Raw genomic sequence first — 12412 nt, forward strand, 5'->3', positions numbered from 1 at the left:
TTTACCAAATATTTCACCTCTAATATGGTAGAATTGATTAAAAATTGTTTCCATTATCAATCGCTACGGATATGTAAGCCCATTCTGTCCATTCTGGAATGTGAAGACAATGTAAGAATCAAATTAAAATAAATTCCAGTTGTTTCCATCAGAAAATGAGCATTTCCACACCCTCCTTGCACCTGTGCTGTTAACAACATGCTTCTCAGGTACTGAAATCAGGCTCTTCATTTCTGTGGATTCTAGGTTTCTCTCTATTACCTTTCTCATACAGGGAACTCTGATGCCTTAGCCAAGGACAGCAGGGTATTGGGCCTCAGTTCAGCAGCAGCAGCAGCAACTACACAAGCAAAACTGGGGGTAATTTCAGGCTATAAAATACAGAATGGGAATCAGTGCTGAAGGAGCACTGCAGTAAGGGAGCTGGTGATGCAGAGGGAGCACCAGGAGATGCCCTGGGCAGCAGCTGGAACCGCCCAGCTATGGGCAATGCAGTGTTTGGGGCAGGACTGCTCTAAGGGCTGCTGCTGGGGGCCTCTAAGAGGAGGAAGCTGTGGAGCAAACAGGCTTGTCTGTGGTTTCTGAGAGAGCTCTTCATGCACGAGCAGGAGTTCAAGCTGCTGCTGCAGGGTGAAATGCAATCCACCCAGATTTTCTGTCTCCCTGCTCTATACTGGGCTGTCAGTTGACAAAATAAATTTCTGGTTTGTTTGGTCAGTTATCAGGGTTCAATACTCTCTGGCCTGATTCTTTTAGAAAGACCAGGTGTGGAGAATGTATTGTTTAGAAGCAGATCTGCTTATTTGAAGATACTTGGCATTATGTAATTTGATTTACAGACATGTCCCAGCTTTTACACCTTTCTCACTGTATCCCTCACCTCATGGACACCTCCAGTAGAGCCCATCAGAGAGGTTTGATAGCATTGCCTGATGAGCTTCTGGAAAGTGTTTAGATTTTGTAAGACAGGTAAGTATAAATACTATAAACTGGAAATTGTACCTTGTCTGCTTTGTGAACTTGTGACCCCATGGCAAATTAGTGGCAGCCAAAGACTTCTATCCTCAGTAATAGATAGGACCCTATTCTTGGTCATCAAAGAGAACATCACAGAGGAGAAGAGTATTACAAACTTTGAAATGTTAAATATAAAATTACACTACAGCTTGTGAAAAAAATATTTTTAAAGGATAACTAACACCCTGGCTTTAAAATCAGTGACTGTGCACTAGCTGTGGGACTGACATTCTCTGCAGTTACCTAAGGTGTCATTCAATTTAAATGAAAGGAGGAAAAATCATCCCATGCAGGTGTTCATAAAGGTGATGTGAGGAGGGTTTAACCCATCTGGTTACTGGAAGAGTGCAAGGCCAGTTTGGATGGGGCTTGGAGCAACCTGGTCTAGTGAAGTGTCCCTGTCCATGGCAGGGGGCTGGAGATAGGTGATTTTTAAGTTCCTGTCAATCCAAATCACTGTGGAATTGTGACTGTGGTTATCCTTCCTGACTAGAGGCTTACTGAAGCTGAGCCACCAACACCTGCTGATCTCCTCTCCTACCCTAAATCATCTCCTTGTAGGAGGCTATTGGGTTATTGAGAATGATTTTCTCTTTATAAATCACAGAATATTCTTAGCTGGAAAGGACCCACAAGGATCACCAAGTCCACCTCTTAAGTGAATGGTCCATACAGGGGGTGAAGCCACAACCTTGGCATTATTAGCACCATGCTCTCACCAACTGAGCTAAAATCTTTGCCAATTACTCCCAATCACCTTTGTGCCTTCTTGTGTTTGGAGATGCTTTTCAGGAAGGTGTGCTCCATCACCTCTCTAGGGGCAGAGATGAGGCTGACTGGCCTGTAGTTCCCTGGATCTTCCTTTTTGCTCTTCTGGAAGATAGGAGTGATATTTGCTTTCTTCCAGTTGTCAGGAGCCTCCCTTCATCACCAAGCCCTCTCAAAGAGAATCATGAGTCGCCTCACAGTGGTGCTCCCCAGCTCCCTCACTACCCGTGGGCGCATCTTTTCAGGTCTCTGTTAGCAGTGGTCCCCGCGTCACTCTGCTGCACTGAAGGTTCCTTGTTCTCGAGCTCCCCTTTGGTCTCAGAGCCCTGCAGTCCCTGGAGGCTGCTGCTCCATGTCCTTCAGCCCTGGGCTGCTTGCCCTGTTTGGTCATGGGTCCATGTTTTCCTTAGTTTTCCTGTTGCTACAGACATCTCTGCAGAAGTCTCTCTTACTGCACTTCACATCTCTTGGCATATTTGACTCCATATGAGCTTGGGCCCCTTTTCTTCTTGCTTGGATAACACCTCTGTATTCCCCCTGAATCACCTGTCCCTTATCTCACAGCACCTCTCAGTGGCCCAAGTTATTTCTGGATAATTAAATCATTATATTGACTCATAAGCCAAATTTTCTTCCTTTTTCTACATCAGTTATGGTCCTTAAGGTTGTGTAAAACAGGATCAGCAAAGTAATGCTTTGTAGCCTGATTCTGTTAGTGGAGGAGCAACAGGTCTGGGATTTAACCTGGAGGACTGAGTAACTTTTAAAGTGAATGGTAGGCTCATATGTGCACTTTTAACCTAGGGATGTTTTGGGATTGTGACTTGGATTAGATCACGTGATGTTACCTAATGGTCACATGTTTGTCAGATTATGTGCATCATGGTAAACTGCAAAGTAACAATCTGTTATTGTGGTTTTTTTAAATAGCTCAAACATGATATGTTTAGCAGGCACTGGGACTCACAAGCAATGCTACACCACAGATAAATAAAATTCCTGAGATCAGCATTGAGATCAGCACTGAGAAACTCCCACAAGATGGAGCTGCACCATGCCAGTCCATTCTGCCTTCCTCTGGGCGGTCCTTATGTGTCTCTGTGTGTGTGTGTGTGTCTCTGTGCGTCTGTGTGTGTGTGTGCGTGTGTGTCTGTTTGTGTGTGTCTGTGTGTCTCTGTGTGTCTCTGTGTGTCTCTGTGTGTCTCTGTGTGTCTCTGTGTGTCTCTGTGTGTCTCTGTGTGTCTCTGTGTGTCTCTGTGTGTCTCTGTGTGTCTCTGTGTGTCTCTGTGTGTCTCTGTGTGTCTCTGTGTGTCTCTGTGTGTCTCTGTGTGTCTCTGTGTGTCTCTGTGTGTCTCTGTGTGTCTCTGTGTGTCTCTGTGTGTCTCTGTGTGTCTCTGTGTGTCTCTGTGTGTCTCTGTGTGTCTCTGTGTGTCTCTGTGTGTCTCTGTGTGTCTCTGTGTGTCTCTGTGTGTCTCTGTGTGTCTCTGTGTGTCTCTGTGTGTCTCTGTGTGTCTCTGTGTGTCTCTGTGTGTCTCTGTGTGTCTCTGTGTGTCTCTGTGTGTCTCTGTGTGTCTCTGTGTGTCTCTGTGTGTCTCTGTGTGTCTCTGTGTGTCTCTGTGTGTCTCTGTGTGTCTCTGTGTGTCTCTGTGTGTCTCTGTGTGTCTCTGTGTGTCTCTGTGTGTCTCTGTGTGTCTCTGTGTGTCTCTGTGTGTCTCTGTGTGTCTCTGTGTGTCTCTGTGTGTCTCTGTGTGTCTCTGTGTGTCTCTGTGTGTCTCTGTGTGTCTCTGTGTGTCTCTGTGTGTCTCTGTGTGTCTCTGTGTGTCTCTGTGTGTCTCTGTGTGTCTCTGTGTGTCTCTGTGTGTCTCTGTGTGTCTCTGTGTGTCTCTGTGTGTCTCTGTGTGTCTCTGTGTGTCTCTGTGTGTCTCTGTGTGTCTCTGTGTGTCTCTGTGTGTCTCTGTGTGTCTCTGTGTGTCTCTGTGTGTCTCTGTGTGTCTCTGTGTGTCTCTGTGTGTCTCTGTGTGTCTCTGTGTGTCTCTGTGTGTCTCTGTGTGTCTCTGTGTGTCTCTGTGTGTCTCTGTGTGTCTCTGTGTGTCTCTGTGTGTCTCTGTGTGTCTCTGTGTGTCTCTGTGTGTCTCTGTGTGTCTCTGTGTGTCTCTGTGTGTCTCTGTGTGTCTCTGTGTGTCTCTGTGTGTCTCTGTGTGTCTCTGTGTGTCTCTGTGTGTCTCTGTGTGTCTCTGTGTGTCTCTGTGTGTCTCTGTGTGTCTCTGTGTGTCTCTGTGTGTCTCTGTGTGTCTCTGTGTGTCTCTGTGTGTCTCTGTGTGTGTGTCTGTGTCTGTGTGTCTGTCTGTGTGTCTGTGTGTGTTGGTGATCCTCCCCACAGACAGCTGCCCATCCTATTTGTGGTATCTGCTGTGTGCATAGAGCACATTCTGCACAGACTCTCTGCTCGGTGTGGCACTGCTCTGTTTGCTGTTGGCATCTGCAGTCCAGAGTATTTGTGGGATGTCATTGCATCCCAGTGTGCAGCAGTTGTGGATGATAAACATGGTTTGTCACAGGGTCAAGCCATCTGCATTTTTTCCCCTGGAGAAATCATCAGATCTTACTTCAGACCTGCCACTCATGGCAGACCCCAGCTTGAACTAAAGCTTAAGCACAGATAAATTTGGTGCAAGTGGGCAATTCCTGGACAGTACCCTCATCCCTGCAGAATTCTCCCTGGTCCCTGCTGCGGGGCAGAAGAGTCCAATGGAGTTGGCAACATGTGGGTGAGATTTGACTCTACTGGTCTCAGAGCCTTTCCTTCCTGAACAAACATTTTCCATTCTGAAATAATCACCTCACTATATATAGAAAACTCCTCCAAAGCAAAAGCCATGTTCCTTAGGAAGGGGTAATTCACAAATTGTTTTGTTCCTTTCGCTGGAATGAGCGGGTCCCTTGCCATGGGGCTTGTACCTGTGTGCGCACACCAAAGGCACTGTCCCCTCCTGCAGGAACCCCATGATCCCCCCGCAGCCCCTGTACCTGTGTGTGCACACCAAAGGCACTGTGCCCTCCTGCAGGAGCACCCTGGATCCTCTGCAGCCCCTGTACCTGTGTGTGCACACCAAAGGCACTGTGCCCTCCTGCAGGAGCACCCTGGATCCTCTGCAGCCCCTGTACCTGTGTGTGCACACCAAAGGCACTGTGCCCTCCTGCAGGAGCACCCTGGATCCTCTGCAGCCCCTGTACCTGTGTGTGCACACCAAAGGCACTGTGCCCTCCTGCAGGAGCACCCTGGATCCTCTGCAGCCCCTGTACCTGTGTGTGCACACCAAAGGCACTGTGCCCTCCTGCAGGAGCACCCTGGATCCTCTGCAGCCCCTGTACCTGTGTGTGCACACCAAAGGCACTGTGCCCTCCTGCAGGAGCACCCTGGATCCTCTGCAGCCCCTGTACCTGTGTGTGCACACCAAAGGCACTGTGCCCTCCTGCAGGAGCACCCTGGATCCTCTGCAGCCCCTGTACCTGTGTGTGCACACCAAAGGCACTGTGCCCTCCTGCAGGAGCACCCTGGATCCTCTGCAGCCCCTGTACCTGTGTGTGCACACCAAAGGCACTGTGCCCTCCTGCAGGAGCACCCTGGCCCCCAGCCCCATGGTGTGTCTGTAATCACAATCCAGCATTTCGGAAACCACCCCCCCCATCTCGCTTCCTCCCAGCTGATTTCCAGGGGAACAGAAGGAGACTTGTTTGCTACCAGGGAGGAAGTCCAGGCCTTAGCAAGCAGCTTTCTGAGGCACCGGTGAGAGCGGTGCGCTCCAGCCGGCGCTCAGCGGCAGAACTGCTGCCAAATGAGGTCACCCCGCTGCAAACGTGGATGGAGAGATCTCGGAGGAGGAGAGAGCAAGGAGCCAGGACAGGAAGTGCAGCAGTCAGCAGCGCCGGGCTCGGCTCAGCCCGCTCACCCTCTGGAAATGTTGATTTCAGTTCTGTCTTGGCTCACAGATGAACATGTATTAGACATGTTCCTTCTCATCATTATCTCACTCCCTTTCCCCATGCGCCGATTCCTTGGTTTGACACAGCTCAGCCCTCGCTCTGGGAAGGGCTCCGTGGGGCAGGCAGCACTCAGGTTCAGTTCAGACACCAGGACCGGATGGCTCTGCCCACGTCCTTTGGGAATCACAAAGATCACAGAAGCCCTGGGACAGACTCTGCCTCCTGAGAAAGGCACAGACTCGTGGAGCTGGAGAACACCAGGCTGGAAGTGATCTCAGGGCTCATGTGGTGCAAGTTTTCTGGGCAAAAGCATGGTCCATGTGAGCTGGCCCCGCACCCTCATTAGCCAAGATGTACAACTTCAACTGCTAGGAATCTGTTATGTCTTTTTCATGGTTATAGTGATTTCATGGTTATAGTGATTCATTCCTCCTTCCACTGAACTACTCCTCTTTCCTTTCTGTTTGTATAACTTCAGTTGCACAGTATGTCTCCTGTTACACCTTTATTTGCTAGACTGAAACATTAGTATTGAAAAAAATTAAAAATTTTCATTTTTAGAGATCCTTAGAAGTCATTACTTTTTTTAATCTTACTAAAGGTCTTCACATGGAACCTTGTTCCTTGGATCCTGAGTCATTCTAATGACTCTTGTCGGGCCATTTTGAGTTTTCTACGGTCTTTATAAATATCGAACATTAAGTTTGCATCACTAAAGCTGCAGTAACAGAATTTCCCTGTTATTCTGTGACCTTCTGTTTAGTCAGTTTATATTTCCTTGAAGATCATTAGCTGAGATACTAAAAACATTGACAGAAATTTAAAAATTAATGTTAGTAGTATAATTATTCCTTGGTAGGAAGTTTATGTGCTTAATAGGAACAATAAACTGTAAAGATAGACTGAGAAGAACTGTCTGTATGGTTTGGTTTATAGGCACCTGTAGCTTGAATATTAATCAGCTGAGGGCATATTGTAAAAACAAAATAACATGGTATGAGATGGTATAAACAGGAATGTGACTTGCAGGATGCAGGAACTAACATTTCTAGCTCTGCTTTGCTGTGATCAGGCCCACAGCCAGACTGTGTCCAGTACTGTGTGCCAGTGCACCCCAGAGAATGTAGAAAAATTTGTGAATGTCCAGAAGGCACAATGAGAGGTTCAGAAAAGGCAATATGAAAAGATCAAATGGTCTGGGCAATTTAGGTTAGAGAAGAGTGAAAAGACATGATGACCACCTTGATTTGTAGAGGATAGTTGCAAAGAGAACAATCTACTTCCACTGTTCATGACAGGTAGTACAAGAAACAATCTTAAATAATAGTAAAGAAAATTTAGCACTGAATAGATTGACTGGCAGGTTTCTGAAATCTTCATTATGGGTGGACCTTTAGAACTAGCTAGGTGCACATCTGCGAGGTATGGCAGGTACCCTGGCTTCAACTGAAGCCTCTTTGAGGTGAGGGAATGAATCATCTGACAGCCCTAGATCTTTCTTCTTCTGTTTCAAACCTGCCTCTACTATGCTATTTAAAAAATACCTGCCAGAGCTTCACCAAATTTCCAAGACTGTAAACATCAACAAATTGAATTCTACCTGCTGTACCTTAAAAGCATCCATCACATGCAGCCCCGGGAGTGGACCTTACACTCAGGGCTTCAAGAACAGCCCCTGTGGCACAGGAATCTTTGCCTGTTGAGAGAGCTGTGTGTGACAGCAGCTCTGTGTCCATCCACACAAGCAGGGAATGCACAAGAACTCTTCCACTGTGAGGTCCAAAGCTCTCTGGTTGGGTTGGATCCCAGAAGCAGCTCACAGCAGCATTTCCTCTTGTCCTGGCTGTGAATACAGAGCTGAACAGTTGAGGTACCAGCTCCATTTGTAGGTGAAATGATCCTGCTGTGCTTTCTCTGTTCATGGATTTAATGGATTCTCTTTCATGGTTTTTTAGGGAATTCAAAATGGCAGAGGCAAACTTGGGATCCCACATGAAAAAGACTTTCCCTGTCTCAGGGAGAGCTGTCCCCTCACTTTCCCTCCAGCCCCAGCCATGTATGTTCCTAGCAGGTGCCTTATTTTATTTTTAACCTCCATTCTGCATGGAGGAAGCCTTTGCTTGCTGCAAACATCCGGGAATCGGAGCCTAAGCACATCCTAGAAGGATTTCCTGTTTGGGACTTGGAGCCAGGCTTCAGCCTGCACAAGCAGAACCTCAGCCTCAGTCCTGCCATGCCATGGGCCAGGGGACCACTGCCAGCTTTGGGACAAGCTGCCATCGAGCAGGAAGGTGCCAAACTGCCCAAGCACTTCCCACCTGCTCGGGATGAGGGCAGGAACATGCAGGTCCAGGCTGGGGAGGCTGTCTCTGATTCAGGGCTTGGGGTTGGTGTGGCAGAGCAGCATTCTGAGGGGTGGTATCATGGCATCCCACCGTGGTGCCTCTTGGAGCATGCAGAGTGTGCTTCCTCCACTCATCTCACCTGGCTTGGGCTCAGTTTGCCATATTTTATCACCTCCTGCATTATTTTAGTTTTGGCAGTTCACCAAAGCACTGAATAAATATGACAGAGAGTAATGATCTGAGTAGGTGAATAATGTATTTTTGCTCTTGCTTCTGTGTCATAGTTGCTCTCACAACGCACAGCCCAGCTTAACCTCTTTCTACCAGCCCCCTGTGCACGTCAGAATCACTGTGGGAGCCTCTCTGAATGTCCAAGCACATAAGATGGCTCTGCTCTCCCCTCTCCTGCAAAGTTTCTCCCAGAATATCTAGTAAACTAGAATTTACTAGAAGACCAAAAGGAATCCACTAATTTCTATCTTTGAGTAGAGGGAGCACTTGAGAACCCATTGCAAGTCTGAGAGGACCTCGTTTGATGATCTGGGGTAATGCCATGGGGCTGAGGACTAACAAACTCATTGGTATTGAAGGAAGGACCGAAGGGAATGACCTAGGAAAATGCAGAGTGCTTGCAGTAGTATAAAGGATTCAAAGCAGATTTTAAAGGAAAATGATAATTTGAAAACATGTCAGTAATGTGATAGGCCCTGTGCTCTTCAGCATCTTCATAAATTACTGGGATGCAGGAATGGAAGGGATACTGAGCAAGTTGGCTGTTGATATGAAACTGGGAGGAGCTGTTGACTCCCTGGAAGGCAGGGAGGCCTTGCAAAGAGACCTGGACAAATCAGAGGACAGGACAGTCACCAACCAGAGGAAGTTCAACAAGGGAAAGTGCCAGGTTCTGCACCTGGGATGGGGCATCCTGGATGTACATACAGACTGGGAAATTAGATGGAAAGCAGAGTGGTGGAAGGAGACCTGGGAGTCCTGGTCAGCAGAAAGCTGAACCTGAGTCAGCAGTGCCCTGGCAGCCAGGGGGACATCCTGGTCCTGGGGACAGCAGGCCCAGCATGGCCAGCCAGGCAGGGAGGGATTGTCCTGCTCTGCTCTGCACTGGAGAGGCCCCACCTGGAATACTGGGTGCAGGTTTGGGCACTGTAATGCAAGAAAGATGTTAAACTATTAGAGAACCTCCAAAGGAGGGCAAGAGATGGTGAAGAGCCTTGGGGGGAAGCGTATGAGGAGCAGCTAAGGGCACTTGGTCTGTTCAGCTGGAGAAGAGAGCTCAAAGCTCTGCAACTTCCTCGTGAGGGGCCGAGGAGAGGCAGACACTATGGTGACAGGGACAGGACCCGAGGGAAGGGCCTGAAGCTGTGTCAGGAGAGGGTTAGGTTGGATATTAGGAAAAGGTCCTTCAGCCAGAGGGTGGTTGGGCACTGGGACCAGGGCAGTGGTCACAGCACCAAGCCTAACAGAGGCTTCAAGGAGCATTTGGATAACACTCTCAGGCACATGGTGTGACTCCTGGGGATGGTGCTGTGCAAGCCCAGCAGTTGGTCTTTATGGTCCTTGTGGATGCTTTCCAATTCAGCATGCTCTGTGATTCTATCATTTTGCCAAATTATGCCAGAATAGCACATTAGACACCTTGATAAGTGGCTTTTTTGGGGCCAGGATCAACCTTTCAGTTGAGCAGACTATCTGAACTGCAGTCCTATAGTAACACATGAGAAATTATTTACTCAACTGAAGAAGACAGATATTAATATGAAAACTTCCACTAAAATGTGGAAGGCTGGCAAAAAAATATAATAGTAAATTAGGAGTTTTATGCTTGAGGAAATGCACAGTCTTTTCAAGGTCAGTTTTAGAGCTCCTCTATTTCAATTTTTTCAGTAAAGATCTCAGGAAAAAAAAGTACATGGATAAGGTAGCTTAGTGACACAGCATCGAGAGGAATGGTGAGTATAGAGGGTGACTGAGACATCATAAAAGCAAAAAGCTATTACTAAGGAATAGCATAACAGAAATGGAATGAAATTCACCAGTTCATAGTAGACAGTCCTGTGGTTAAGAGGGGTGTCCAGAATTGCATAATCCAACCTCTTATGTGAAGACAATCAGCAACAATGGATCAGATCACCCTTGGAAACTTGCAAGGGGATGAGATTCACCACTCTATGAACAGCTTTTTCCAGTGTTACAGTACTCTCCCAGCAAAAAAAAAAAAACAGTCTCTAATCTTCATTCTGAATCTCTCAAGGTGTTAGTGTGGTCATTGTTATTGTGCTACTGTCTGCATTTGGTTCCATAATTTTGTAACCTGTCCTTGAGGCAGCAGCAGGATGCTGTTAAACAGCCCCTCTGCTTAAGCATCACCAGACCAAGAGAAGCCACCTTCTTCAGTGTCTTGTTATAAATTGATCAGATGCCCCAGACCACTACCTACCTCCTACAGCTTTTCAATATCCCTCATGAACAGGGAGAGGCAAAAATGTACAGAGGATTCCATCTGTGGCTTCACAATATCCCAGTTCAAGAGGGATGATTGTTTCCCTCAATCTGCTGCTGACCATTCTCCTAATGCAGTGGAGAAGTTGTTTTCCTGATTTGCAATGAGGGCATCCTACTGACTCTTCATTCCATGCTCATCCCTACTCTCATCTTCCTTGCAGCAGGACTGTGACTTAGCCAGATGATTCCCAACCTGTAGCCGTTTTGGGGTTATTCTGAATCAGATCTAATTTCTGCTAATTTCTTTCTGTGAGTTTCTAGACACCTCTTTGGACTAAAAAGCCACATATCAATGACCCCTCCTAGTGTCGTCTCATGGAGTCTTGTACTCTACTGTCATTACAGAGTATCAACAAAGACTGAACAATACTGGCTCCTAAATCAGTGCTTGGTGTATTTTGCTGGCTGCTAGGCACCATCTCTGTATTGAGTCACTGATCACTACCCTCACAGCCCAGAGGTGCCACCAGCCTTCAGCCCACCCAATGCTCCATTCACTCAGATCATGTCCTCAGGTTGTGAACTAAAACTCAGCGGGAGCAGCTGTCAATGCTGCCAAGCCACTTTGCAGCTACTGCTTTCCCTTCATCCATACAGCCAATCCTTTTGCCAGAGAAGCTAATTGGGCTGCTCAGCATGATCTGTGCTTGCTAAATCTGCCCTGACTATTCCTGATTGCCTCTTTGTTCTCTATATGGTCAGAAATGGATTCTGAGACAGTGCAGTCTCTGAGTTTTCCAGGTGTGGTGATGACCTTCACAAACTAGTGGTTCTCTGAGTTCCTTATTCTCTTAAAGTTGAGTGTAATGTTTGAATAATAGAATCATAGTATGGGATGGGTTGGAGGAACCTTTAAGGGTCACCTACTCCGACACCCCTGCAATGAGCAGGGACATCTATTGCATCAGGTGACTCAGAGCCCCCTTTAACCTGACCTTGAGTGTTTCCCCACCCTCACCATAAAGATTTCTTCCTTATACCTAGTCTGAATCTACTGCATTTTTTTAGAAAACATCACATCCTCTCATTAGAGGCCCTGGTAAAAAGTCTGTCCCCATTTTTGTCATAATGTCCCTTTAAGTTCTGCAAGGAGCTCTAAGATCTCCTCAGAGCCCACTCTCTCCAGGCTGAAGAACCCCAACTCTTTCAACATGTTCTCACAGGAGAGGTGCTCCAGATCTCTGATCATTTTTGGGGCTCTTCTCTGGATCAATCCACCTGGTCTGTGTCTGTGTCTTTCCTGTACTGAGGACTCCAGAGCTGGGAGCAGTGCTCCAGGTGGAGTCTTTCCAGAGTGGAGCAGAGGGGAGGAATTATTGTCCTGGTCCTGCTGGCTACACTATTGCTGGCAGAAGCCAGGTGCCTACCTGGGCACATCCTGTCTTATGTTAAGCCACTGCCAACCAGCACCCTTGGGTCCTTTTCCAACTTCCCAGCCCCTCTGTTCCCAGCCTGGAGTGCTGCCTGAGGTTGTGGTGATTCAAGGGAGGACCCAGCACTCGACCTTGTTGAATGTGATCCATCAGCTGATCAGCCCATCAACCCAGCCTGTCCAGAGCCCTCTGCAGAGCCTTCCTATGCTCCACCAGATCAACGATCCTGCCCAGCATGGCTGAACCCGTCAGCCTTCTCCTTGTCCCTTGTTACCAGTTTGCCAGTCATGTTTATCAGCAGGGTACACTGTCTTTGATGTTTCTTTTCTGGCTGACATTCCTGTAGAAAGTATTTTTATAATTCTTTGTATTTCTCACCAAGGTCAGCACCAGCTCTGCCTCAGCCTT

Source organism: Geospiza fortis, unplaced genomic scaffold, assembly GCF_000277835.1.
Source record: "Geospiza fortis unplaced genomic scaffold, GeoFor_1.0 scaffold2457, whole genome shotgun sequence".
Lineage (NCBI taxonomy): Eukaryota > Metazoa > Chordata > Aves > Passeriformes > Thraupidae > Geospiza > Geospiza fortis.